Raw genomic sequence first — 27,154 nt, forward strand, 5'->3', positions numbered from 1 at the left:
ATAGCAAATGCAGTGGGAAATTATGCAGGAAACTGCAGGGAAATTAAATTGTGTTGCACTTTGTTAAGGAAGATGTACAAAGATCATATCACCATCCAAAAAAGTATTGGAATGCAATCATCTCCTCTTCCTAATACAAGCTTCCATTCTATTCAACTCCAGAAATATTTACTGAGTAGCTACTATAGGAATCTACTATATCTCAGGGACAGTGACTGACATTTACAGGGAGCAGAACACTGAAATGGTGACACACACAGACTTTGGTATCGGATAGAGAGACTTTGAAGCCCAGTTTCTTCACTTACTAGTTGTTTTTTGTTTTGTTTGTTTGACTTTTCTACCTTGGGAAGTTTAATAGTTCTTTCTAGAAACGGACACCTAGGAAAGTGATGCTTTTAGACAGATGGATGGACATTCATTGAGATGCAATAATAAAGAAATAACAGTGATGAAAAACCATTGGTTGAGTGATGCTTGGCAATTTGCTAAAGTACATTTTATATGCCGTTTTTCATTTTTATAGAAAACTGAGGCTAAAGAGATTGGACTTTTTTTTTTCTTATTTCCATATTATAAATGATTAAAGATGATCCAACCACAAAGAAATTATAGTTAAATTTGAAAGAGTGTCTTCGGACAATTAGCAGTGAAATAAGGGCGTTTATTGAAACAGTGCATGACTTCATTTCACTTGGTTGTACTTGACTCTGATCATAGTTGTTGCAAGCAATAAGATTTCAGCAAGAGTCAGAAGTGAAGAAGCAATAAAGCTTTTAGCAATTTGTGGGAGTATATGAGAAATTAGCCTAAACACAATTTACTGTGAATAAACTGTGGAGGTAAATGCTTAGTTCCAACTACCTTATAAGGTAAAAACATCTACCCAGGAACTAGTGGGATAACCAAATCTTAGAATTTTCTTCTGTGAAAATAGTTCTTTTTATTTCACTTATTAGTTTTTAAGAAAAAAATGAAATACATATAATCATAAGAAAATTTTTCAATAGTCACTTTTTGTTTTTAAATTCTAAAATGCTTTATTATAGTTTTTAATTTACTTTAGCAAGCACACATGCCTCATAATTTAAGATATAGATAATGTGGAATCAACTGCATACATTTAAAATATACAACTTAAAATTTTTGTACAGTTTTGTACAAAAATAAATACAATTTTAAAGTTTTGACACATGTAGAACCCCCAAAGTGTCCAGACATCCTTTATGGTCTGTTCCATCCTTTGAATGACCCCAAGCCCAAGCATCCATTGACTTACTTTCTGTCACTAGAGATTAGTTCACATTTTCTAGAATTTTATATAAATGACAGTATATATTCTTCTTTCACTCAGCATAATTAATTTTGTGATTCATCAATGTCACTGCATGTGTCCATAGTTCATTACTTTTTATTACCAAGTAGTTTTCGTTTTCATGAATAAACAATAATTTGTTCACTCATTCATTATAGATGGAAATTTGAATTATTTCTAGTCTAGGATGATCATAAACGCTCTGGACATTTGTGTATAACTATTTGTATGAGCAAACATTCTCTTTTGTCATAAATAATACGAGGAAATGGCTGGATCACATAGAAGGTGTACATGTATCTTTTTTGGAAACTGATGAACTTTCCCAAAAAAGCCACACCATATTACATTCCCACCAGGAGCTAATGAGAGTGCTCATTCTCCATATGTTTGCCAATGCTTGGTATGGTCAGTCTTTTTAATTTTAGCCTATTTAATAGGTATCTAATCATAGTTTTAATTTCATTTTCAGATTTGTTTTATTTATTCTTGACCCTTTGCATTTGCATATGAATTTTAGAGTCGAATTGTCAATCTTTATGGAATGGCATTCTGGAATTTTGATTAGGATATTTGGAATCTGTAGATCAGTTATGAGAGAATAAGCATGTTAACAATATTGAGTCTTCTAAGTCAGGAACAAGGTATATCTCTACATTTATCTAGATACCTTTAATTTATCCCATGAATATTTTGTGGTTTTCAGTGTGGAGTGTGCACATCTTTTGTTAGATTCACCACTAAGTAGTTCATAATTTTATGCTATTGTAAATAGTGTTTTAAATTTCAATTTCTGATTGTTTATTGCTTGTATATAAAAATACAACTGATTTTGTACATTGAGCTCAGGTTCTGTTATCTTGCAAAACTCACTTCTTGTTCTTGTGATGAGTGGATATCAGACAAAGATAACTGTGCCATCATTTCCGAGCTGAAGTCACTACTATCTTTTGCATGGAGGGCCTCAAAGACCTCCTAACCGGCCTTACTGATTCTGTTGTCTTCTTAAAAAGAATTCATATAGCAGCAGCCAGAGTGGCATTTTTTAACTTTTAATTTTCAGCTAATTCCAGACATAGAGAAGAACTATAATAGTTCAATAAACTCCCACTTAACTTTACCCAGACATATTAATCATTAATATTTTACCCACATTTATTTTTCTTATGCTTGTATATCTCTAAGTATTTTAGCATTAGTTTCCTAAGAACAAGGATATTCTCTAAGATCATGTGCAGTGATCAGATGTGCACATTGACACCATAATATTATTTAATATGTCCTATTTAAAATTTGCCAGTTTTCCAGTCATGTTCTTTATAGCAGCCACACACTCTTCAATTCAGTATCCAATCTCAGGATTTCACACTGCATTTGATTGTGATTTTCCTTTTTTTTAAAGTCTCTTTTAATTTGGAACAGTTCCTCAGTCTTTCACTATTTTCCAGGACTGACACTTTTAAAGATTACATATCAGTTGTTTTGCAGAATTTGGGTTTATCTTTTTTTCCCTCATGATTAAATTCAGGTTGCGTATTATTGGCAGAAATGTGGCATTATGTACTGTGACATGATATATAGATATCGATATAGATGTACATATGTACATAATATAATGATCCCACATTAGCTGGCTTATTTTCCCTACTCTACCCAATCCTTTGCTTATTCTCTTTCAGCTACACTAGCTCCTTCCTACCACAGAGCTTTGATAACTGAATTCTCCCTGCTTGGTTTCTCAAAAGCCTTGCTCCTTCAAGTCTCTGCATGAATGTCCTCTCAAATCAGTATGAACTGACCACAGTATCAAAGTAGGACCCACCTTCCTCCATTCCACGCCGAGCAGTTACCCTTTCTCTTATCATCCATTTTGCATCAAGGCATTTCTCATGTTTGAAATGATTTTGTTAATTTATATGTTTACTTCTTCATTTCCTGTCTCCCCAGAGAAGTTCTTTGGCCAAAGGGATCCTTCTGTTTTGTTAACTTCTGAATTTCCAGCGTCTCAGATGGAGAAAAAACAGTTGTGACTCCTATTTCTTCTCCTGTACACTTTGTTGTCATTTTAATTTCAAATAGGGAAAGAGGAAGGGCAGTATATTACTGAAGTGAGATTTAGAGTTAGATGCCTAATGTTTAAAGCATCAGGCAAGACATCAAAACTGTTGATGTTACCAAATTTGTATTTCCATGCGATTTGTGCCCTTCTAAATGTTCCTGAGTCAGGTAAGTGGCCTAGACCTATTTTTCACTATACTATGCAGTAGCGACTGGATATTTGGCCATGGAAATGAGACAGCAATTTTCTTACTAAATGACAGTTCCATTATAGACAATGTTGAACAGAAGTTACTTTTTACAGTTTCATTACTTAAAATCACTGTATTTGCCGTATATAAGTAGACAAATATATAAATAAATGAAAGAATAAAATATTTTTACACTGATAGTTGTAAAATATTCACTGACTTTAGAGATCAGAAGGTTTTGTCTGTCTTTTTCAGGATAAAAGGTCTTCTGATTACTTATTTGGGCCCAAATTTCTGGTAATCTCTGAGTTTTATGTATAGAATACAGAATAGCAACCAGAGAACAGTGGCAAACATTTCAGTTGAAATCATTCTGGAAATGTGCACTTAATATGATGGAGTCATTCTCAGTTGCTAGGAAATATGAGGTTTAAAAATAATTGGAACAATTTATAGAAAATTTCCACACACTGGTTTCCGATATTCATTTAGATAAAGAAAACCTGGAGAGAGATTCATTTAAAATGTCTATTCTAATAAGGTGTACTTTAATTAAGATTATTTCTTGTTCTTTTATTTAGAGTTGCCTTCACCTATTTACTTCCTAAAATCACCATGTAAACCCATCAGCACTCTGGTGCTTGTGCATTCTTCAGACCATTTCTCAGCAATTGTTTATAAATTGCTACCTTTGAAGGGAAACTGAATCAAAGCATTGCTTAAAACATTTTAGCTCTAGTACAGCAATTCTATATTCACACATTGAAATAAAAAGCTGTTGTGAAATATTGTTTTAAGGTGATTAGATGATGCTATCTACTCTTGCAGACTTATAACATATTTCTAAGATTTTTAAAAACTTCACAGTCATATCCTCTAATTAAAAATTTAAAAATTAAAGCAAAAGAAGTCAAACCAAAATAACAACAACGACAAAAATTTCTACTGACAGCCACTTTATTTAAAGGATTTATCACTGTCTTGTTACTTAAAGTAATTTGGTATATTTTAGAATTTAAGGAGAAAAGATACTGTGAACTGAAATAAAAGCTCTAATGAGCATTTTAAAAAATCCACAGATAAAGGATAAAGGCAGTTTTTTGAGGCCTTCATTTATTATTCAACCAATTATTCAAGAACATGCATTGAGTACCTCCTATGTTATTGACATGACATGAGTCCTTTTGTAAACTTGGAATCCAGAGAGAGTTCGGGCTTGCACACAGCTTGACACTTGCTATGATGGAGTCGTGTATCAGTTACTGCGGAAAGCCAGGAAGGAAGTGAGGCTAAGTGAAGCTGGGGAAGTAAGAAAGCCAGCAGAGACGAGGGAACATTGGAGCTAAACCACAGAGAAGACATATGTGTTCATCAGAAGGGAATGGGAGTGAAGAGTCGTTCTGGATACAGAACATGAGAAAGCAAACGATGAGAAAGGACAGTCTGCAGTACTGCCAGTCACCTTGAAATTAAAGAACTAATAGACCAAAAGACATAGGACAAGTTCATTCATCCCCAAGCAGTTATTAAATGTCCACTAATTGGAAATTTGGGGCTGAGTGCTGAGTATGGGGAGAGTTGAATAAACAGTTCCTGTCCTCCAGTTTACATTCTAATTGGGAACGGAAGACATATATACAGTAAATGTCACCAGTGATACAAGGCAATAATAAATGCTGAAAGATTTAGGGAAATGGGAATTTCATTGATTAGTGCTATTGGTTGTCAACCTCTTCATTACTCATTTCTTTGTGTGTGCCTCTATGTGCATATTTACTTGCTCAGAAACAAGGCATATACAGTATTGTTCCAATTCATTTAAATTGGTGGTTTAATTTTGCTTTTGAGATAAAAGTGAATAAAAGTAGAATCCTACTTTCCCCCCATAGCTCAGTAGTTCACTTCGTGCAGCTCTTAAGGGGTACCCACTGCTTAGGAAACCACTAGCTTTGAGCATTTAGAAAGAGTTGTGCACAGGGAATATTTTTCTCTTTCACAGCCTGGCCTAGATTTAGTCCAGAAATGATTGCCATTTTTAAGGAAGAGTAAAAATGGAAACAGAATATGTTCTAGAAAGTGAAGGAAGAAAATACTCATTAGATCTTTTATTAAAAGAGGCCATTATGTCAATCTTAGTAAATCTACAGCAAGTTTCTCAGACTATGGACTTAACATGGAGTGGCTTGGTACTGCTTGTGATGTACACTAACTCACCCAAGACTCACTGAGTTAGAATATCTGGAAATGGGCGTGAGTGCTCCGTGGTCTCTGACTCCTTGAGACCCCATGGACTGTAAGCCCTCTAGGCTTCTCTGTCTATGGAATTCTCCAGACAAGAATATTGGAGTGGGTTGCCATTTCCTCCTCCAGGATATCTTCCCAACCCAGGGACAAAGGCCACTTCTCCTGTGTCTCCTGCATTGGCCGGCGGATTCTTACCACTGAGCCACCTGGGAAGCCTGGAAATGGGCATCGGGAATCTGTAATAAAGTGGTTCTTGTCATATGTAAAATTTAGAAACAAGTAGTCTATCAGGGGAGACTTCAAGAGGTCTAAACTGTATTTTAATTATACAACCTTGGAGTCACAGAGATTATAGGTGTGCTGCAATGGTCTGGTCGAGAATTCATAGGTCACAAACAATAAAGAATCTGTGCAAAAGAATTCTTTTCATCCCTTAGTTTTGGTACATGGAGGAAAATCTGCTATTCTGATCCCTATTCAAAATAAGAAATATTTTATTTGAGAGTATGGAGCCCATTTACAATTAAGCTTATACAGTTGACCCTTGAATAACACAGATTTTAAAATGTAGATATAGTATCAGTATTTTCATTTTACAGATCTTTAAATTAAGTAAGAATGGGGAACAATTTGTGTTCTGTTAGAGAGCACAGCATGCAGAGTCAAAGGAACTAGGGTTTCTACTGTGCAGCAAAATGAAATATTCATAGGTGGAATACAATGTTTTGGATTGGTTTTATAATATTTCAGGCAAAAATTTATGTGCTGGTGATGGATGAAATAAGAATGACTGAGTATTGATAATCTTAAAACTGGGTACTGAGTACCCTGGTGTTTATTATAGTATTCTTTCCAGTTTTGCATATATTTGAAATGTCCATAAAAATTAAAAGAATTTAAAAAAGAACTATAGTTGGAGTCCTGATTCTATCCAGCTGTTTCAACTTCCTGCCCTTGAATGAGTTATTCATTCATTTTTGAGGCAGAGATAACAGTACATGAATTTGTAACTGTGCAAGAGTTGGTGACATTTAACCCCTATGTAGTTCCAGAGTCAACTGACTATACTTCTTTTTCTCAACAGACTATGTGTCATATTATGCAGTGGTTTTGAGTCTTTGGGGCAAATTGCTTTTCGTGCAGATGCGTATGGACAAAAAGTGATACCTGATGAACAGTTTTCTGTAATGATCATTAGTGAGGCTTCCGTTCAGTTCAGCACTCACTTGTGTCTGACTCTGCAACCCCATGGACTTCAGCACACCAAGCTTTCCTGTCCATCACCAACTCCCGGAGCTTGCTCAAACTCATGTCCATTGAGTCAGTGATGCCATCCAACCATCTCATCCTCTGTCATCCCCTTCTCCTCCTGCCTTCAATCTTTCCCAGCATCAGGGGTCTTTTCCATAAGTCTTTGGTTTACAGCCCTTGTCATATTTTGGAAGTCCTGGTATAATTATCTCATTCTTCTCTAAAGCTAATCATATATGAAATAGCTGTATCAGAACCAAAATTTCTGATTAGCCCATTCTGGCAATATATTTTACTACATACTAGAACTGACACTCAAGAATACAAATGGATCTTTTACCTTAAGTCAAAAAGGAACCAAATATTGGTTTATGGTGCTTTTTTTGACACAACTCCAATTTGTATTAAAATGTCCCCTGATTGACCTGGAGCACAGAGCTAGTGTGTGTCTCAACCTATATTTAGGTATAGCTTTTTTGGGTTTGGATAAAATGTGGAAATTTTTTTTTTTAAATCACCTTTCTATTCCCTCCAACTGGAAATAATAATCTTTTAAACTCCCATAACATTTTATCTACACTTCTCTTATGACACATACTAGTTTTTGACTTATACCAATAATACACATACATGTTTACGATGATTTATGCTTTTCAAAGGCAGTGTTTGGGTGGATCCCATCACACCTAAGAGTAACTTTAAAAATAAGTCTCAAAATTATTTACTTAAAATGAAATGAGCTCTCAAGACCTAATCAAGAGCCAGAGAAAATCAAGTTTATACCTATAAACATAATACCTGCTTAGAGATTTCATCTGGGACATTCCGGGTTCTTACCATAAGACTGCAATTCTTATCAGTCAAGGCAAGGACTTGAGTCTGCTACTTTTCCACTCTTGGTCACCCATTTATGCATTAATTACTGATAACAATAATTAGTATCTATTATACTTATTTATAGAGTTGAAGAAACTGATACTTACATAGTTTAAGCAAGTTGCTCTGGGATACAGAGCATTAACTGGGCTGAGCCAGTCTTTCAAGCCAGGCCTGTTTGGTATCAGAGCCCAAGACCGTGATGATAGTCTACTTGCCCTCCATTGCTCTCTTATCCATTTCTCCATCCTGATCTCTGCCTAGTTCCTAAATTTATATAACAATGTGTGTGTTCAGTCACTCAGTTGTATCGGACTTTTAGCCACCCCATGGACTGTAGCCTGCCAGGCTCCTCTGTCCATGGGATTCTCTAGGAAAGAATACTGGAGTGGGTTGTCATGCCCTCCTCAAAAAATATTTTGAAGCCATGACTTATTTTACATTTATAATTTTTAACATTGAATCATGATGCTTGGCTTAAGAACATGCTATTTATCAATTAACTGGCATATGACATTGGTTTATTCATTAAAGAGTGAAGAACATTGGCTATATTAGACAAACATGTTGGAGGATCACTGTGCTAGTCACATCCTAAGGCCAGAGTAACCAAGCATTTCTTGGAAAGTTTTGAACATTCTCGGAAATAATTATAGGTACAATTTGTTTAGCATCAATCATCTACTAGGTATTATACTGTCTATTTTCAGAGATAATGAAACTCTAAGGAGACAATGGCTAATTTTCTCGTTTTAAACAAGAGAGAACAAAGATGGGGTGGAGGGATAAAGTTTCTTGCCCATGAGACGCAGTTGGAAAGCGACTCTCAGATCTTCCCCTCTCCGAAGACTTGTTCTCTTCAATAGGCTATATTTCCCTTTGCATATATTCCCTGCTCCCTTCAACCCCAAATCTTCCCTTTGAAGGTTGGAAAAAGGTATACTATCTGAATGTTTATTATGCATCCAGTCTCATAACTCTCGTGTGCTCTGTTCTTAATTTTTTATGTTGAAAAATCTCTGTAAATCTCTAATCTAAACTTCTTTCCCTTTGACTCAGACTGATATTTTCTTGATTAACTGGACAGCCAACATCTAATTAATCTAGCCATCTTGTCTCTGACACTTATTCCCCACATATTTATAATTTGGCATGCCCCCCCACCCGCCCCCACCCCGGTCAATGTGAAGATCTTTTCCGTTCTCAGGATCGATTTTGAAAAATCATTCCACTGAGTCTTCTCGTATTGCATTTCTTTATTCCACACGTATCTGAATTTTTCTCGGCCCCAGTACCACTGAAAAATGTAAAGTATGAGATAAACAGACAGCCTGCCTGCTTCCCATCACCTGACTGATGGAGAAGTCCTCACAGTTGCATCATCCAAATCCATTCTAGGGTTGAAGGGACACACTGGCCACATAAAATATTAACAGTTCAAACCCCTGCCAGCTACATATCTAGAGTGGGTTGTTATTTTCCCAAAAGGATTAAATTATGCTTAAGATGCTCCTCAAAGGGAAGAATTTTACTGAATTCTCTCTTCTCTGATTGTGACCAAGAAGAAATAGAAAGCAAAAAAAAAAAAAGCTTGCTATTTTAGTGCTAGTGGAGGCTATATTTGGAGAGGAAGCTTGTGTTCTATTGGAAGTTAATTTTGGAGAAAATTACAGTGGAAATTAAGGATAGCTAAGATGGAGGGCATTAAGTACATAAAATTGAAAATGTTACTTTTACCTATAACCAGCCAGACCGGGAGACACTAACACCTGTTATGTAATATTTCTTCAGCAACTTTTTGAAGATGCTATAGGTTCTGTGTTAAAGACACAGTGCATTCACCAGTTTCAATGATGCGTCCCTTCCAATTGAAAAGCCAAAGGCTACTTTTTAAACTTCACACTTGCATTGTAGAAAATGAAATCTTCGGAGTTGATAAATGAATAATAATTTACCACCTGAAGAAACAGCCACACTTCCATGGAGCATTTTTCAGGAGAGTCAAGATACCCATTGATCATGAATATTTACTCCTGACATACGCAGACCACCTGTAAATTTCCTGGTCTGGAATGGAAAATAGAAAATGTTTGCCACACCATTACACTCCTCCTAGATGAATGCTAGCGCTGTGTGAACAGCCTTCTGCTTCAGAGGAGATTTAACACAGGAGTTAACTGCTTTTCGCTTGAGAAAGGGAAAAGTATAGGAAAATGTGGTCTATTAAAGATGTTAGCTGTGGAGAACTATGGGCCATATAGGGGTAATGTTGACTGAAGGAGTTGATGGAATATGCATTTTTCTTGATTAAAAATAGCATTTAAAAATCAGAAATACTATATTTTAATCACTCCCAAACTAGAAAATTTAGAAAAGCAAGAAAAAAAAAAGACAAGTAAAAGCCCACCCATGATTCAAATATATAGGGAAAATTATGTGATATTGGTATATATCCACCCAGAAATTTTTTCAATGCCTAAATTTATATTTTTTCTAAAACAAAAATTACATAGGCTTTGTAAACTTTATTTCACTTAAATATATGTCATGTGTGAAAGTCGCTCAGTCTTGTCCAACTCTTTGTAACCCCATGAACTGCAGCCTGCCAGGCTTTTCTGTCCATGGAATTTTCCAGACCAGAATACTAGAGTGGGTAGATGTTTTCTTCTCCAAGGGATCTTCGCAATCTAGGGATTAAACCCACATCTCCTGCAATGCAGGCAGATTCTTTACCATCTGAGCCACCAGGGAAGCCCTAAATATATGTCATAAGTAGGTTTTATGTCATCAAATATGCCTATTGCTTTACTCATTAATTTCATGGATTATAGAATTTAATTTCCTCTTATCGATTACTTTGTTGCCAGTTCTTTTGTTCTTATTAACATTGCTGTAATGAACAATTATACAATCTTTCTACTTTAAGACACTGTCTCTTTGGTTCATAGCAAATATTCACAATATGAACATTTGAGGACTTCTCTGTAGAACATGAAATTATTTTTGGAAGTGGACAGCTCTATAAATAGAATTTGCAACTTGCCCCCCAAAAGTTGCAAACTTATTTAAATCCATGTATTTAAGTACATTGTCTGTTGCCAATAAAGAAATTTAAAGATAGTTTTCAATTTAGAAATAAGTATGTTCCAAAGGATAATCTGTAATTCAATTATTCTTTTCTTTAGACAACAAGTTTTATGTTTTAGATTTGCACATGCTGGTGCAGTCTCTAGGTCATTTGTCATTCATTATTCATTTCACAGATAGATTTCTAAGAGCTTTCTGCATACAGAGGTATGGTTAAAATCCCATCCCTGCTGGGAAAATGGTAATAAGGGCTTCTAGAAAGATGAAAGGGAGTACACCAGAGGAGAAGGCAGACATGAGGTCACTGCAGATGAGCCCACCTCCCCCACAACCCGCAGCTACCCTGCTCCAGGCTCTAAGCTCTGGCCAAGCCCTCCCCTCGCACACTGGATCCTGTCTTCTCTGGCCTTCTCAAAGCTAGCACTCTAGCAACTTGCCCCTTTCATTTTTTTGAAAATTGAAATATAGCTGATTTACAATATGGTGTTAGTTTCAGGTGTATGGACTTCCCTTGTGGCTCAGCTGGTAAAGAATCTGCCTGCAATGCAGGAGACCTGGGTTCCATCCCTGGGCTGGGAAGATCCCCTGGAGAAGGGAAAGGCTACCCACTCCAGTATTCTGGCCTGGAGAATTCCATGGAATGTATAGTCCATGGGGTCGCAAAGAGTCAGACACGACTGAGCGACTTTCACTTCACGTCACTTCTTCACTTCAGGTGTATAGCAGAGTACTTTAATTATTCCCCTCTTATTTTGCCATCAGTTACTGCCTCTCTACTGGGTCAATTGGGTTGTGTATATCACTATACAAACATGTTTTTATATTTCTTATTTTTTAAAAAAGCAACCACTCTTTATTTATTTATTTATTTTTAAAAAGCAACCACTCTTAACCCATTTCCCTCCAAGAGTTGGAACCCTATTTCTTTGTTTCCCCGTACAGCAAACTTTCTCAAAAGCACTCACTATACTCTCTCTTCATCTCCTCCACCTCCTCTTTTAAAACTCAGCTCAGATGCTTCCTCAGCCAAGAAATCTTCTAGGACTTTTTGAATATGATGTAAACAGCTTTCCTCTGTCTTCATCTGCCCATTATGGCTCCCACCACTTGGTACTGTAATGACCTGCTTACTGGCTGCTTCTCTCATTAAACTACAAGGATCTCCCCAGGAGTTACACTGACTTATAAAATATTGAGTCCTGAATGCCTAATGCAATGTCTGGGAAGTTATAAATGGCCAAAAAATGTTGTTGGATGAATTGAAAGATGATCAGGAGTCCAAGATGACCAAGAAAAGAGCATTCTAGGCAGAAAGAACAGGCTGTGTAAGAGCGCGGAGACCAGAAAGACTGTAACAGGTACATTTAGTACCAGTCGTTTGGTGTGGCAGGAACACATGGTGGGAGTGTGAGGATGGAGCAAAATAAAGGCAAATTTATCCTCCTTTGGGTCATTAAGATTCTAGTACCCCACGCTGAAGAGATTGGATTTTATATTATCCACAATAATGATTCACACAGGGAATACAAGTCACCTGGTCAAATTTTCATTTTAATAATGTTAACTACTATTTATTGAGCTTTGGTCACATAAAAGAATAGTTACAGAAAATTTTTTTGAGTTACTTTGTTCAGGGTACACAACTAGCAAGTTCAAGGATGGGCATTCAAATCCAGACCTCTCTGAGTGAGAAGACATATTTTAAACTCAGTTTTCAATAATGAACGTTCACTTGGGCCACAATGAAGTAGATCAGAATTGCACTAGTTAGGTAACTGTTGTGTAGGCTAGGGAGATGTGGTGACAATCTGAACTAAGCTAAACTCTTTGAGGGCCAGGACCGCATCTTACTCACTGTCGTCTCCCATGATATTCTCATCATATTTAGGTGTTTCAAAAACATTTTCTGAACAAATGAAAAGGTGACCAAAAGAGAGGCATCACTGATGGATGGGAGGTGATGTATGAGGTTGGTTGAAGAAGACTGGTTTCTTAGAAGTTGTGAAATAATTTGTCGCAATGTGAAACCCCAGAGGAAGAGCATGTTTGGTGTTGGAGGATGGATTTTGTTTTGAGTTCTAATGCCTAGTCAAAGATTTCTAGGAATCAGCTGGATATAAATTTACAGTGTGGATATAAATTTATAGGCAAAATGTACAATAAGGGAAGACTGCGTGAATGTTCAGTCGCTTTAGTCGTGTCCGACTCTTTGCAACCCTATGTACTATAGCCTGCCAGGCTCCTCAGTCCACGAGATTCTCCAAGCAAGAGTACTGGAGTGGGTTGTGATGCTCTTCTCCAGGAGACCTTCCCAGAAATCAAACCTGCATCTCCTGCGACTCTTGCATTGCAGGTGGATTCTTTACCCACTGAGCCACCAAGGAAGCCCTTGAGAATCAAATCTGAAATACAGCGACATTTTAGGGATGGAAAGAAGGCTCTGAACCTGCAAAGGGCACGGGGGAAAGTAAGAAAACTCAAATAAGAACAGTGACATGGATGGCAAGAGAAAGGGTCAAGAAAGAAATGATTCACTCTGTCAGACTCCGCAGGAGTCCTTACTTAAGAGCATCAGTCAGGGAGGGAAACAGAAACCCCTGCAGGTATTTTAAGTAAGAAAGAATTGAATTCATCGAAATAGCTGCTTACATGGTTGCTAAAAGAGCTGAGGCTTCTAGGCTGGGCTTTCTGATCAATGCACAACGTCTCTTCTCTCTGGGTTCAGGCTGATGGCAGCGCCTCCCTCTTGAGTGTCTCTGATTAGTCATGGCAACGGGAAGGAAACAAGGACAGAAGAAGGCTGTTTCCTGAAACTCTGTCCAGAAGTGGGACATGTCACCTCCAGTCATATTTTAAGGGACAAAGCAACATCTACCTTTGGGTTTCCCAGGTGGTGCTAGTGGTAAAGAACACGTCTGTCAAATGCAAGAGATATAAGAAATGTGGGTTCAATCCCTGGGTCAGGAAGACCCCCTGGAGGAGGACATGGCCATCCATGCCAGTATTCTTGCCTGGAGAATCCCACAGACAGAGGCTATAACCCAGAGGGTCACAAAGAGTCAGACTCTGAAGCGACTTAGCAGGCATGCTCAACAGCTACCTTCAGGAAGCAAGGGCGTGTGATCCCGTCAGTTTCTCAGAAGTTGGGGAACTACTGTACAGGCCTTTTGTACCCACAGGTGTTCCATCCATGGATATAACCAAATGAGGATTGAAAGTATTTGAAAAGATTTTTTAGAGTTCCAAATGGCAAAAGTTGAATTTGTTATGCACAGGCAACTGTTTACATAGCGGTTCCCTGTTAGCTCAGCTGGTAAAGAACGTGCCTGCAATGCAGGAGACCCCGCTTCGATTCCTGGGTCAGGAAGACCCATTGGAGAAGGAATAAGCTACCCCTTCAGTATTCTTGGGCTTCCCTGGTGGCTCGGCTGGTAAAGAATCCACCTGCAATGTAGAAGACCTGAATTCAATCCCTGGGTTGGGAAGATCCCCTGGAGAAAGGAAAGGCTACTCGCTTTAGTAATCTGGCCTGGAGGATTCCATGGACTGTATAGTCCATGGGGTCGCAAAGAGTCAGATGTGACTGAGCAACTTTCACTTTCACTACATTGTATTAGGTATGATAAAAAACCTAGAAATAATTTAAAGTGTACAAGAGGATGGGCATAGGTTATACGCAAATATCATGCCATTTTGTATAAGGGACTGGAGCATCCATGGATGTTGGTATCCATGCAAGTTCTGGAACCAGTCCTCCTGGGATATTGAGGAACAGCTACAATGGTGAGCTGACTTCAGGACTCTCACAGGTAAGTTACTTAACTTTCTGTACTTTATTCATTGTAATAATGTATTCATTGTAATAATTCTACTGTACATATATCTGAAGGTTGTTAGACGTTTAAATGAACTGATGTATTTAAGATGCTACAGTGATTAATCTATAGCAAACTCTAAGTAACTTTTAGGTTTTATTGCACTCTCTAGTTCTCTACTACTTTTCCTTAACTCATTTCTCCCCTGGCGAGGCCTTTTTCAGTCTTGGACTTGCTCTGTCCAGCCTGCATTTTGTTCTGGTCTGCCAGTGCATATTCATTCTCCAAATGGAAACAGACCCATCTCTTTCCATCCCCCACCCTACAGATCCACTACTAGGGAACGAAGAACAGAAAATTCCTCTTCTTTGTCAACATCAATCAGATTTCTCTCTTCAAAGATGACAACTCAGGGACATCATAACATTATAACTAAGAAACTACCCTCTCCCTCCCATCTCCCTCAATCGGTGAAGTGGCCTGTCTGTAACAAACACTAAAGATTCACTTGGAGCAAATTGATTCCTTGGCATTGTGATCAGCTACTAAGCGGACTTTCACATCTAATCAACCTCAAAGGGCTTGGAATTGCATCATCTCCAAAGCAAAGCAGCATCTCAGAGAGAGAAGAATGGGTGTGAAAAAAATCTTTGCTCTGTCAACTCTCTCTGTCTCTGAACCAGGGAACTGTGTGCTTTTGTGAACCTATTTCTGTCCGGTCCTGAGAGCAATAGGATCTATTGCAGCTGCAGTCTGGTAGGGGAAGTGTCCTGAGTACAAACAGCTGCCCCTGTTCCTCACCAGGAGAGCTGCCGTGGAATTTATAGAGCCACACACGGTCAGAGCAGGAATTCAGCCATTTCCCTGAGCCAGAGACCCTCTTTGCCTCTCCCTGCCTCCAGCCCCTTTCTCTGGACCTCTAGCTCCACTGCAGTCTAAGACACACTGGGTGGTCCCCTGCTGCCCTGAGGTTTTCCTCCTTCCCCCAGTCTCTGGGAATAAAGATATCTCCTGGGAATTCTTGACATCAGTGAAAGGCATCCAGCGACTGAACATCCCTTCCTCATTCTGACCTTGAGGTCTTAAAGAAGGAAGGATAGTGATGTTTTTCTCCAAACAGTCATCTCCATCACAAGTACATTGTCTGGGATGTTTGAAGTCTCCTACTGCTTCCCTGTGGATTTACTTTGGAAAGAATGAAACCACCGGCCACAAGGTGGTCACCCGCCAACTCTCCCCACCCTCTCCCTGTGAGCCTGAGGACTCTACCAGTTTATTTCATATGTGAGATCTGGAACTAGAATATTCTCTAATGGCATCAAGTGTCCTAAAATCTGGGACTTCCCATTGGTTCAGTGGTAAAAGAATCCATTGGCAATCCAGGAGACACAGGGTACATGGGTTAGATCCCTGGGTTGGGAAGATCCTCTGGAGGAGGGCATGGCAACCCACTCCAGTATTCTTGCCTGGAGAATCCCAAGGACAGAGAAGCCTGGCAAGTTAGAGTCCATAGGTTCACAAAAAGTGGGACACAACTGAAGTGACTGAGCATGCAAGAGCATATCCTAAAGTCCATTGGTTGACTAACAGTGGATTAAGTACATTGAATCCCAAATATGTCCTGGCTGCTAAGAATATGGAACAGACATGACATGCGTTACTTTGTCTTGCTTTCAAAAAATGATTATTATTTTTTACTATAAAACAGTGCATATAGTAAAAAAAATAATACAGCATTTTTAAAAACTATATAACAAAATATAACACTCAGTTCAATTCAGTTCAGTCGCTCAGTCGTGTCCGACTCTTTGCGACCCCATGAACCGCAGCACACCAGGCCTCCCTGTCCATCACCAACTTCCAGAGTTCACCCAAACCCATGTGTCCATTGAGTTGGTAATACCATCCAACCATCTCATCCTCTGTCATCCCCTTCTCCTCCTGCCCTCAATCTTTCCCAGAATCAGGGGCTTTTCAAATGAGTCAGCTCTTTGCATCAGTTGGCCAGGGTATTGGAGTTTCAGCTTCAACATCAGTCCTTCCAATGAACACCCAGGACTGATCAAATGTAACACTAAATAGGTATGAACTTTGAACATTTTGGCAAATTTTCTGAAGAGCTTGTTTTGCCTTCTGAGTCCCCACTGTTGCAGGGCATTCTGAGGTTCCGTAGCTCCCCCCTTGGCCCAAGGGGGGTTTCCTAGTGTGCGGAAACATTTCCTCCTTCACGACTCCTTCCCTCCCTCAGGGCACAAGCCCACACCCCCTACCCAGCCCTGTCCTGAAATTCTTTGTCTCCTTTTATGTCTTTATCTTTTGTCCTTCCTCTTTCTAAGGAGATTGGCTTGCACTTTTTGGAGGTTTGGGGTCTTCTGTCATTTAGAAGTTGTTCAGTAGGATTTGTTCCATATTCTGATGAATTTTTGATATATCTATGGGGAGGCAGGTAATCTCCCCGCCTTACTCCTCTGTCATCTTGAGGACCTCCCCAAAGATCTTGTATTGGTAAGTAAAAAAAATGTTAACAGCAGAATTAAAGAGCTCTTGATCAACAGTTTAATTTTCCTTTCTCCATCTCTCCTCCCTTCTCTCTCTCCATCTTTCCCAAAGGTAAGTATGAGCCTCATTACCTGTTGATCCTGTATTTATAAAATATATGATTTTGATTTTAAAAGTATTTCAAAATGGTACCATACTTTATAAGCTCTCTGGGAAGTTACACCTTCCATTGAAAATTATGTTTTTGACATTTATCCAAGTTGATCCCTATAGACTTAGTTCAATATATTCTGCCAGTTAAATGTTATGCTATTATATATTTACCATAATCTAGCTTTTCTACTTTTGATGAGTATTTACACACTTCAAAATTTCTCTATCAAGTATAGTTCTGCAGTGAACATTCTTGTAAATGCCTCCTTGTTCATGTGTGTGAGAATTTCTCTAGAGCAGTGTTTTTCAACCTCATTTTGACAAGAACCCACAATCTGACTACACTGTATATTATCATCCACAAGCCCAGGTGCAAACACACATAAAACATACCCTCATGCATTTAGCTGAAACAAAATTGCAGTACATTTTGAAGTATTTCTATTCTATTCCTTCTATATTCTGAGACTGACATACTAAATTCATTCTATGATTGAACATGAATTAAGACCTAAGGTTTGAAAAACACTGGTTTAAGGTATATGTCTGGGAGCAGAATTACTGGTTCAGAGGGCATGGGCATCCTTAACTTGATCAATTATTGCCAATTGCTTTTTCAGTAGTAAGATGTGTCCGAATTTGGAGATATTAAAGTGTGAAAAACCATGCATTTTATAATCTAGGTTATGCGATGTTCTGGCTATTAATTCCTTCTCCATTCTACAAGTTTTTGTATATTCTTTACCTATCTTTTCATTTTCTTTACATGTATTTTATTGTGTGCAAGTTTTTAATTTTAGAGTAGTCAATTGTATGCAGTTTTTACTCTATGGCTTATTTATTTACTTAGGCTTTAAGTTGTCCCAATTTATGCCATTAAGACAGTCTCCTCTGTTGTTCTCTGAAGTTCTGCAATTTTGATTTTTTAACTTTAGACCTTTAGGGATTTTGCTATTTTGATTTAATCCGTATAATATGATATGGCAGCTAACAGGAATAACCAGTTTTCAAAAAATACACTTTCAGTAATCCATCCTTTCCTCCTTGGGTCTTCCTAGGTGATGTTCTTGGTAAAAGAATCTGCCTGCCAATGAAGAAGATGTGGGTTCGATCCCTGGGTCAAGAATATTCCCTGGAAGAGGAAATGGCAATCTGTTCCAGTATTCTTGCCCAGAAAAATTTCATGGATAGAGGAGCCTGGTGCGCTGCAGTCCAAAGGGTCACAAAGAGTCGGACATGAATGAGCATGTCTGAGCACACAGAGGAAAATTCTGAAAGAGATGGGAATACCAGACCACCTGACCTGCCTCTTGAGAAGTCTGGACATGGAACAACAGACTGGTTCCAAATAGGAAAAGGAGTATGTCAATGCTGTATATTGTCACCCTGCTTATTTAACTTATATGCAGAGTACATCATGAGAAACACTGGGCTGGATGAAGCACAAGCTGGAATCAAAATTGCCAGGAGAAATATCAATAATCTAAGATATACAGATGACACCACCTTTATGGCAGAAAGTGAAGAAGAACTAAAGAGCTTCTTGATGAAGGTGAAAGAGGAGAGTGAAAAAGTTGGCTTAAAGCTCAACATTCAGAAAACTAAGATCATGGCATCCGGTCCCATCACTTCAAGGCAAATAGATGGGGAAACAGTGGCTGACTTTATTTTTTTGGGCTCCAAAATCACTGCAGATGGTGACTGCAGCCATGAAATTAAAAGATGCTTATTCCTTGGGAGAAAAGTTATGACCAACCTAGACAGCATATTAAAAAGCAGAGACATTTCTTTGCCAACAAAGGTCCGTCTCGTCAAGGCTATGGTTTTTCCAGTAGTCATGTAGGGATGTGAGAGTTGGACTATAAAGAAAGCTGAGCACCAAAGAATTGATGCTTTTGAACTGTGGTGTTGGAGAAGACTCTTGAGAGTCCCTTGGACTGCAAGGAGATCCAACCAGTCCATCCTAAAGGAAATCAGCCCGAGTGTTCATTGGAAGGACTGATGTTGATGCTGAAATTCCAATACTTTGGCCACCTGATGCAAAAAGCTGACTCATTTGAAAAGCCCCTGATGCTGGGAAATACTGAAGGCAGGAGGAGGAGGGAAGGACAGAGGATGAGATGGTTGGATGGCATCACCAACTCAATGGACATGAGCTTGGGTAAACTCCGGGAGTTGGTGATAGACAGGGAGGCCTGGCGTGCTGTGGTTCATGGGGTCGCAAAGAGTCAGACAGGACTGAGCAACTGAACTGAACTGAGCACACAGGACCTTTATTTGCAACATGTGAACTCTTTAGTTGCGGCACATGAGATTCCCTGATCAGGAATCTAACCTGAGCCTGTGCATTGGGAACACGGAGTCTTAGCCACTGGGCCACCAGGGAAGTCCCTCCTCAAAGGTTTTTAATGCCATCTCTTTCATATACCAGGTACCCAAAATACATAAGTTTGTTTCTGCTCCTTTTTTTTTTTCAGTTGATCTATTTATTTATTTCTGTATCAAAAGCACATTATTATTTACTAAAGCTTTATTTTAAAAACTTTATATCAAATTGTATTGACCCTTCTTAACAGTTTATTTTCTTATAATGTTTAGAATCAGCAGTCTAATTTCATGAAAAACTACGCTGAGAATTTGATTGGAATTACATTTGAATTTCTATATCAATTTAGGGAGGTTTTATTTTAACTATTTTTCTAGTCCATGAGTGAAGTGTATCTCATATGCATTTTGTTACTCTTTCATGTTTTACAATAAATCTTTTACAAATTTCCACAGAAATCTTGCATATCTTTGTTATATTTCCTTCTAGTTACCTTGGATATTTTTATATTTTGCTTTATTCTATTATTATTATATTTTGGACTGGTTAATGCATGTGAATAAAAATATCAAAGATGTTTATATTCTGATCTTTTATCCAGCAAGCTTGTTGAACTGCATAATTACTTTTAATAGTTGGTGTGTGTACTGTTTTGCATTTTCTATGTAGACAAGCATTATTTGTGGGGAAAAAAAGAAATTCTGCTTTACTCAGTCCAGTTCTTAAACCAATAAGGTATCTTGCTGTTCTGACAGCTTGAGACACCTTGTGTATATGGAGGTCCTGAACCCAATGGTATTATGCACTCAGAAGAATACCACTTTATTTCTGTGTCAGTCTTACCAAACTGCATAACCCCAGCCCAATCATAAGAAAATAACAAACAAACACAAACTGAGACACCTTCGACAAAACAATCAATCAACACTTGCAAATGTGTCAAGGTCAGGAAAGACAAGGACACAGTGAGGAACTGTTACAAATCACTGGAGACAGTTCTAAACCAGCAAACATAATGTGGAATCTTTTATAGGAAATTAGACCAGAAAAAGGAGATCAGTGGCAAAAGGGTAAAATTTGGATAAGGTCTTCAGCTGATGATATTGTGCCAGTGTTAATTTCCTGGTTTGATAATTGTGCTACAATCATATAAAATAATAGTATTAGGGGATGCTGGGTGAGAGACAAGCAAATAAAAAAACCCTTTCTCTGTTTTTGTTTTTTTTTTTTTCAACTTTTCTGTAAGTCTAGAATTAGTTAAAAATAAAAAGTCCAAAAAAGAGTTTGTAAATTGGCATCCTTGTATGATTTGGAACTTTTAAGAAAAGCCTTTGACATGTAATAAATAGGATATATCATTTGCTGTAAGTGTTAAGTAGACATTCTTAACCTGTTTAAGGGATTTCCCTCTTATTCATAGTTAGCCAAGTGTGTGTGTATCTGTATGTGTATGTATTGAGGGGATCTTCCCCACCCAGGGATTGAACCCAGGTCTCTACATTGCAGGCAGATTCCTTACCATCTGATCCACCAGGGAAGCCTATATATTGAGTAATACCTGGATATTGGATTTCATCTAAAACTTTTTCTAGATCAATTGAGATATTCATGCATGTTGTTTTCCACCCTTTCCATTCTAAAATGTGTTTTCTATGCATTTCTGATTTTATTACTTTTTTCTTTTTAATCTGTTCTTATATTTCTGAGATAAATTCTTCTTTGTCACATGTTTTTCCTTAGGTTTAATTTTTACAGCAGTTTTAGATTTACAGTCAAATTGAAGGGAAAGTGTCTATTTCCCCCACCCCTGCATTCAGTTCAGTCAGTTCAGCCACTCAGTCACGTCCGACTCTTTGCAAGCCCATGGACTGCAGCTCGCCAGACTACCCTATCCATAACCAACTCCTGGAGCTCACTCAAACTCACGTCCATCGAATCGGTGATGCCATCCAACCATCTCATCCTCTGTTGTCCCCTTCTCCTCCTGCCTTCAATCTTTCCCAGCATCAGGGGCTTTACCAAGGAGACAGTTCTTCACATCAGCTGGTCAAAGGATTGGAGTTTCAGCTTCAGAATCAGTCGTTCTAATGAATATACAGTACTGATTTCCTTTAGGATGGACTGGTTGGATCTCCTTGCAGTCCAAGGGACTCTCAAGAGTCTTCTCCAACACCACAGTTCAAAACCATCAATTCTTTGGTGCTCGGCTTTCTTTATAGTCCATATCTCATATTCATACATGACTACTGGAAAAACCATAGCTTGGACTAGACAGACTTTTGTCGGCAAGGTAATGTCTCTCCTTTTTAACATGCTGTCTAGATTTGTCATAGCTTTTCTTCCAAGGAGCAAGAGTCTTTTTATTTCATGGCTGCAGTCACTATCTGCAGTGATTTGGAGCCCCCAAAAATAAAGTCACTGTTTCCATTATTTCCCCATCTATTTGCCATGAAGTGATGGGACCTGATGCCATGATCTCAGTTTTCTGAATGTTTAGCTTTAAGCCAACTTTTTCACTCTCCTCTTTCACTTTCATCAAAATGCTCTTTAGTTCTTTGCTTTCTGCCATAGGGGTGGTGTCATCTGCATATCTGAAGTTATTGATATTTCTCCCATTAATCGTGATTCCAACTTGTGCTTCATCCAGCTCAGCATTTCACATGATGTACTCCGCATGTAAGTTAAATAAGCAGGGTGACAATATACAGCCTTGACGTACTCCTTCCCCAGTTTGGAACCACTCTGTTGTTCCATGTCCAGTTCTAACTGTTGCTTCTTGACCTGCATACAGATTTCTCAGGAGGCAGGTTAAGTGGTCTGGTATTCCCATTTCTTTAAGAATTTTCCATAATTTGTTGTGATCCAAGCAGTCAAAGGCTTGGACATAGTAAATAAAGTAGAAGTAGATATTTTTCTGGAACTTTCCTGCTTTTTCGATGATCCAGTGGATGTTGGCAGTTGATCTCTGGCTCCTCTGCCTTTTCTAAATCCAGCTTGAACATCTGGAAGTTCACGGTTCATTGTTGAAGCCTGGCTTGGAGAATTTTGAGCATTACTTTGTTAGCGTGTGAGATGAATGCAATTCTGTGGAAGTTTGAACATTCTTTGGCATTGCCTTTCTTTGGGATTGGAATGAAAACTGACCTTTTCCAGTCCTGTAGCCACTGCTGAGCTTTCCAAATTTGCTAGCATATTGAGCGCAGCACTTTCACAGCACCATCTTTTAGGATTTTAAGTAGCTCAGGAATTCCATCACCTCCACTAGCTTTGTTCATAGTGATGCTTCATAAGGCCCGCTTGACTTCACATTCTAGGATGTCTGACTCTAGGTGAGTGATCACACCATTGCAGTTATCTGGGTCATGAAGATCTTTTTTGTACAGTTCTTCTGTGTATTCTTGCCACCTCTTCTTAATATCTTCTGCTTCTGTTAGGTTTGTACCACTTCGTCCTTTATTGTGCCCATCTTTGCATGAAATGTTCCCTTAGTATCTCTAATTTTCTTGAAGAGAACTCTAGTCTTCCCCATTCTATTGTTTTCCTCCATTTCTTTGCACTGATCACTGAGGAAGGCTTTCTCATCTCTCTTGCTATTCTTTGGAACTCTGCATTAAGATGGGTATATCTTTCCTTTTCTCCTTTGCCTTTGACTTCTCTTCTTTTCTCAGGTACTTGTAAGGCCTCCTCAGACAACCATTTTGCCTTTTTGAATTTCTTTTTCTTGGGGATGATCTTCCTTTGGTTAGGCCTAATCTATTGCTTAACTGATTTATTAATTTTGCTAATGTTGAGTAAAAAAATGAACACAACCTAATAGTTGAGGGTTAGGTTTTATTTGGTGGTAATGTTAAGACTTGAGCCCAGAAGACAATATCTCAGGTCTGAGAGAGCTGACTCTGAGCAGGCAGGGAAGAGCAAGACTATATACGAGTTTGCAGCAAGGGGCAGGTAATCTGAATATTAAACGATTACTATTTACTAAGAGAAAACTAAATCTCTCACATGAAGAGATTCAGCGATCTTCTATGTATTGGAAGATACAAGCTTCCAGGCTTACTGAAATCATTCCTTTCATATGCATCTAGCTATCTGGAGCCCATCCTCCTTTCTTTATTGTTCACATACTCCTTGCTTACTATAAGAGATGGCGAACGTGTCTGATGCCTCTCATATGCCCCCAGCTACTCAGCACACTGGGAGGAAGTAGCTGATGGCTTCCAAAAAGCTGGCTTTATTTCACCTGGGCTCATACATTTGCATTTGAATAAAGTTTGTTTGCTGATAGAGCATAGGGCAGAAAATATTTTATTTCCCACTTACTTTAATAGCTTTATTCTTCATTTCTAGAAGATCTATGTTCTCTTTTACAAGTCCACATTATTCTTCCTCTCACCTTTCATTTTATTTTCTGTTTCTCCTTTTATGTTTTAAACACTTCAATAACTACTTTTACAGAGGATTCTTTTCATAATTGTAAATCCTTTGGATGTTTTTGTTATTTTGAAATTTTGTTCCTTAGTGTTTTACGTGATATTTCGTCTTCATGGCAGATCATTGATAGATCAAGTCCTTGTGCGCTCTGTAATTTCTTACTGTGAGCTAATCTTCAGAAGTGTGTGTGTGTGTGTGTGTGTGTGTGTGTGTGTGTGTATTTTTGTTGGTGTCCCATGTGCATTGATTGGAGGAGATGTTTGCTTTGATGTGGCACTATAGGTATTTTACTATTGCAGGAACAAATTTTATATTAATGTCCTTGTGGTGGGTTGAATTGTGTCCACCAAAACAGTATATTCAAGTCATAGCTCCTAATATGTGCAAAAGTAAAAGTGGAAGTATTAGTCGTTCAGTCATATCTGACTTGTGAACCAATGGACAGTAGTCTACCAGGCTCCTCTGTCCATGAAATTGTCCAGGCAAGAATACTGGAGTGGGTAGCTATATCCCAACTCAGGAATCAAGCCTGGGTCTCCTGTATTGCAGGCAGATTCTTTACTGTCTGAGCCACCTGAGAATATGACCTCAATTGAAAATAGAAATTTTGTAGATGTAATCCAATTAAGATGAGGTTGTACTGGATTAAGGTGGACCCTAAGTCCAATGACTAATATCTTTATAAGAGAAAGGAGAGGGAAATTTTGATACAGAGACACAGAAAGAAACATAGGAAAGAGGACCATAGAAACAAGGATTGGAGTGATGCAGCTATAAACCAGGGAATACCAAGAATGCCAGCTACCATCAGAAGCCAGGTGAGACACCTGGAGTGGATTCTTCCACAGAGCCTCTAGAAGGAACCCACACTGTCCACACCTTGATCTGGAACTTCTGGCCTCCAGTACTATGTCAGAATAAATTTCTATTGCTTTAAGCTGTCTAGTTTTGGTGCTTTGTTATGACAGAATAGAAAACTAACACGGTCCTAACTTGAGATTCTCCGTGGGAACTTCAGCATTCCAGTGTTCAGCCTTTAGAGCTTTGATTTGGGTTAGACACTCATTGCTTGAGCACCATTTTCAGTTCAGTTTAGTCACTCAGTCATGTCCAACTCTTTGTGAAATGGTGGACCATAGCACATCAGGCTTCCCTGTCCATCACCAACTCCCAGAGCTTACTCAAACTCATGTCCATCACATCAGTGATGCCTTCCAACCATCTCACCCTCTGTTGTCCCTTCTCCTCCTGCCTTCAGTCTTTCCCAACATCAGGGTCTTTTCACATGAGTCAGTTCTTTGCATCAGGTGGCCAAAGGATTGGAATTTCAGTTTCAGAATCAGTCCTTCCAACAAATATTCAGGACTGATTTCCTTTAGAATGGACTGGTTGGATCTCCTTGCAGTACAAGGGGCTCTCAAGAGTCTTCTCCAACACCACAGTTCAAAAGCATCAATTCTTTAGTGCTAGCTTTCTTTATGGTCCAACTCTCACATCCACACATGACTATTGGAAAAACTTTGACTAGATGGACATTTGTCAGCAAAGTAACATCTCTGCTTTTTAATATGCTGTCTAGGTTTCTCATAGCTTTTCTTCCAAGGAGCAAGAGTCTTTTAATTTCATGGCTGCAGTGATTTTGGAGCCCCCCAAAATAGAGTCTGTCACTGTTTCCATTGTTTCTCCATTTATTTGCCATGAAGTGATGGGACCAGATGCCATGATCTCAGTTTTCTGAATGTTGAGTTTTAAGCCAACTTTTTCACTCTCCATTTTCACTTTCACCAAGAAACTCTTTTAGTTCTTCTTTGCTTTCTGCCATAAAGATGGTGTCATCTGTGTATCTGAGGTTATTGATATTTCTTGTGCTTCATCCAGCCCAACATTTCTCATGAAATACTCTGCATATAAGTTAAATAAAGAAGGTGACAACATAGAGCCTTGATGTACTCCTTCCCCAATTTGGAACCAGTCTGTTTTTCTATGTCCAGCTCTAACTCTTGCTTCTTGACCTGCATACAGTTTTCTCAGGAGGCAAGTCAGGTGTTCCAGTATTCCCTTCTTTTGAAGAATTTTGCAGTTTGTTGTGATCCACACAGTCAAAGGCTTTGGTGTAGTCAATAAAGCAGAAGTAGATGTTAAGGAAGAGCAAAATGTCCAGTGGACACAAAAAGATGGAGAGATGAGAAAAAGTACGAAGAGTGAATGGATGCTATGCGTTTCTGCAAACCCTTCCATGCCTTCAGTTACTCTCCTATTAGAGTAGGCACAAGCTGCTTCATGTGACCCGCAAGGCCCTGCCTGCATCGCCTTCCCCAACTCTCACCACGTCTTCCTTCTCATAACCCAACACTCAGGCGCAGGAGCAGGTTTCATTTGTTTCATTTCATTATGTCTTTCACTTGCATCCCTCACATGTGAATTTCTTCCTTTGAGAACAGTCTCAGTTCCCTTCTGGAGTCCAAATCCTACCTTTCCTCCAGGCCTTCTCTAGACAAGAAAAGTCCTCCAGCTACTGAATCAAGAATGGATGAGAGACGGGCAAGAGTGAAAACCAGAGACCAGAAAGGACATGATGAGATTCAGACTAAGGTTTGGGGATGGAGAGAAATAGACACTACTGGGGTGGGATGCATCACCTACTTCCTATTTTAAGAGCATGGTGCAATCTAATTAACAGATACTGTGTGCATATTTTGTCCTGATAATTACGAGTGTGAGCAAACTCCAGGCGATAGTGAAGGACGGGGAAGCCTGGAGTGCTGCAGTCCATGGGGTCACAAAGATTCGGACACAACTTAACGACTGAACAACATTTTGTCCTTATCTCTCTTACCAGATCAGAAATTCCTTTAGGTCAGGAATGTCATGGAAACACATTTTTATCCTATGCAAGACCAGGACTTTG

The sequence above is a fragment of the Cervus elaphus genome, chromosome 26 (assembly GCF_910594005.1).
Source record: "Cervus elaphus chromosome 26, mCerEla1.1, whole genome shotgun sequence".
In the NCBI taxonomy this organism is placed as follows: domain Eukaryota; kingdom Metazoa; phylum Chordata; class Mammalia; order Artiodactyla; family Cervidae; genus Cervus; species Cervus elaphus.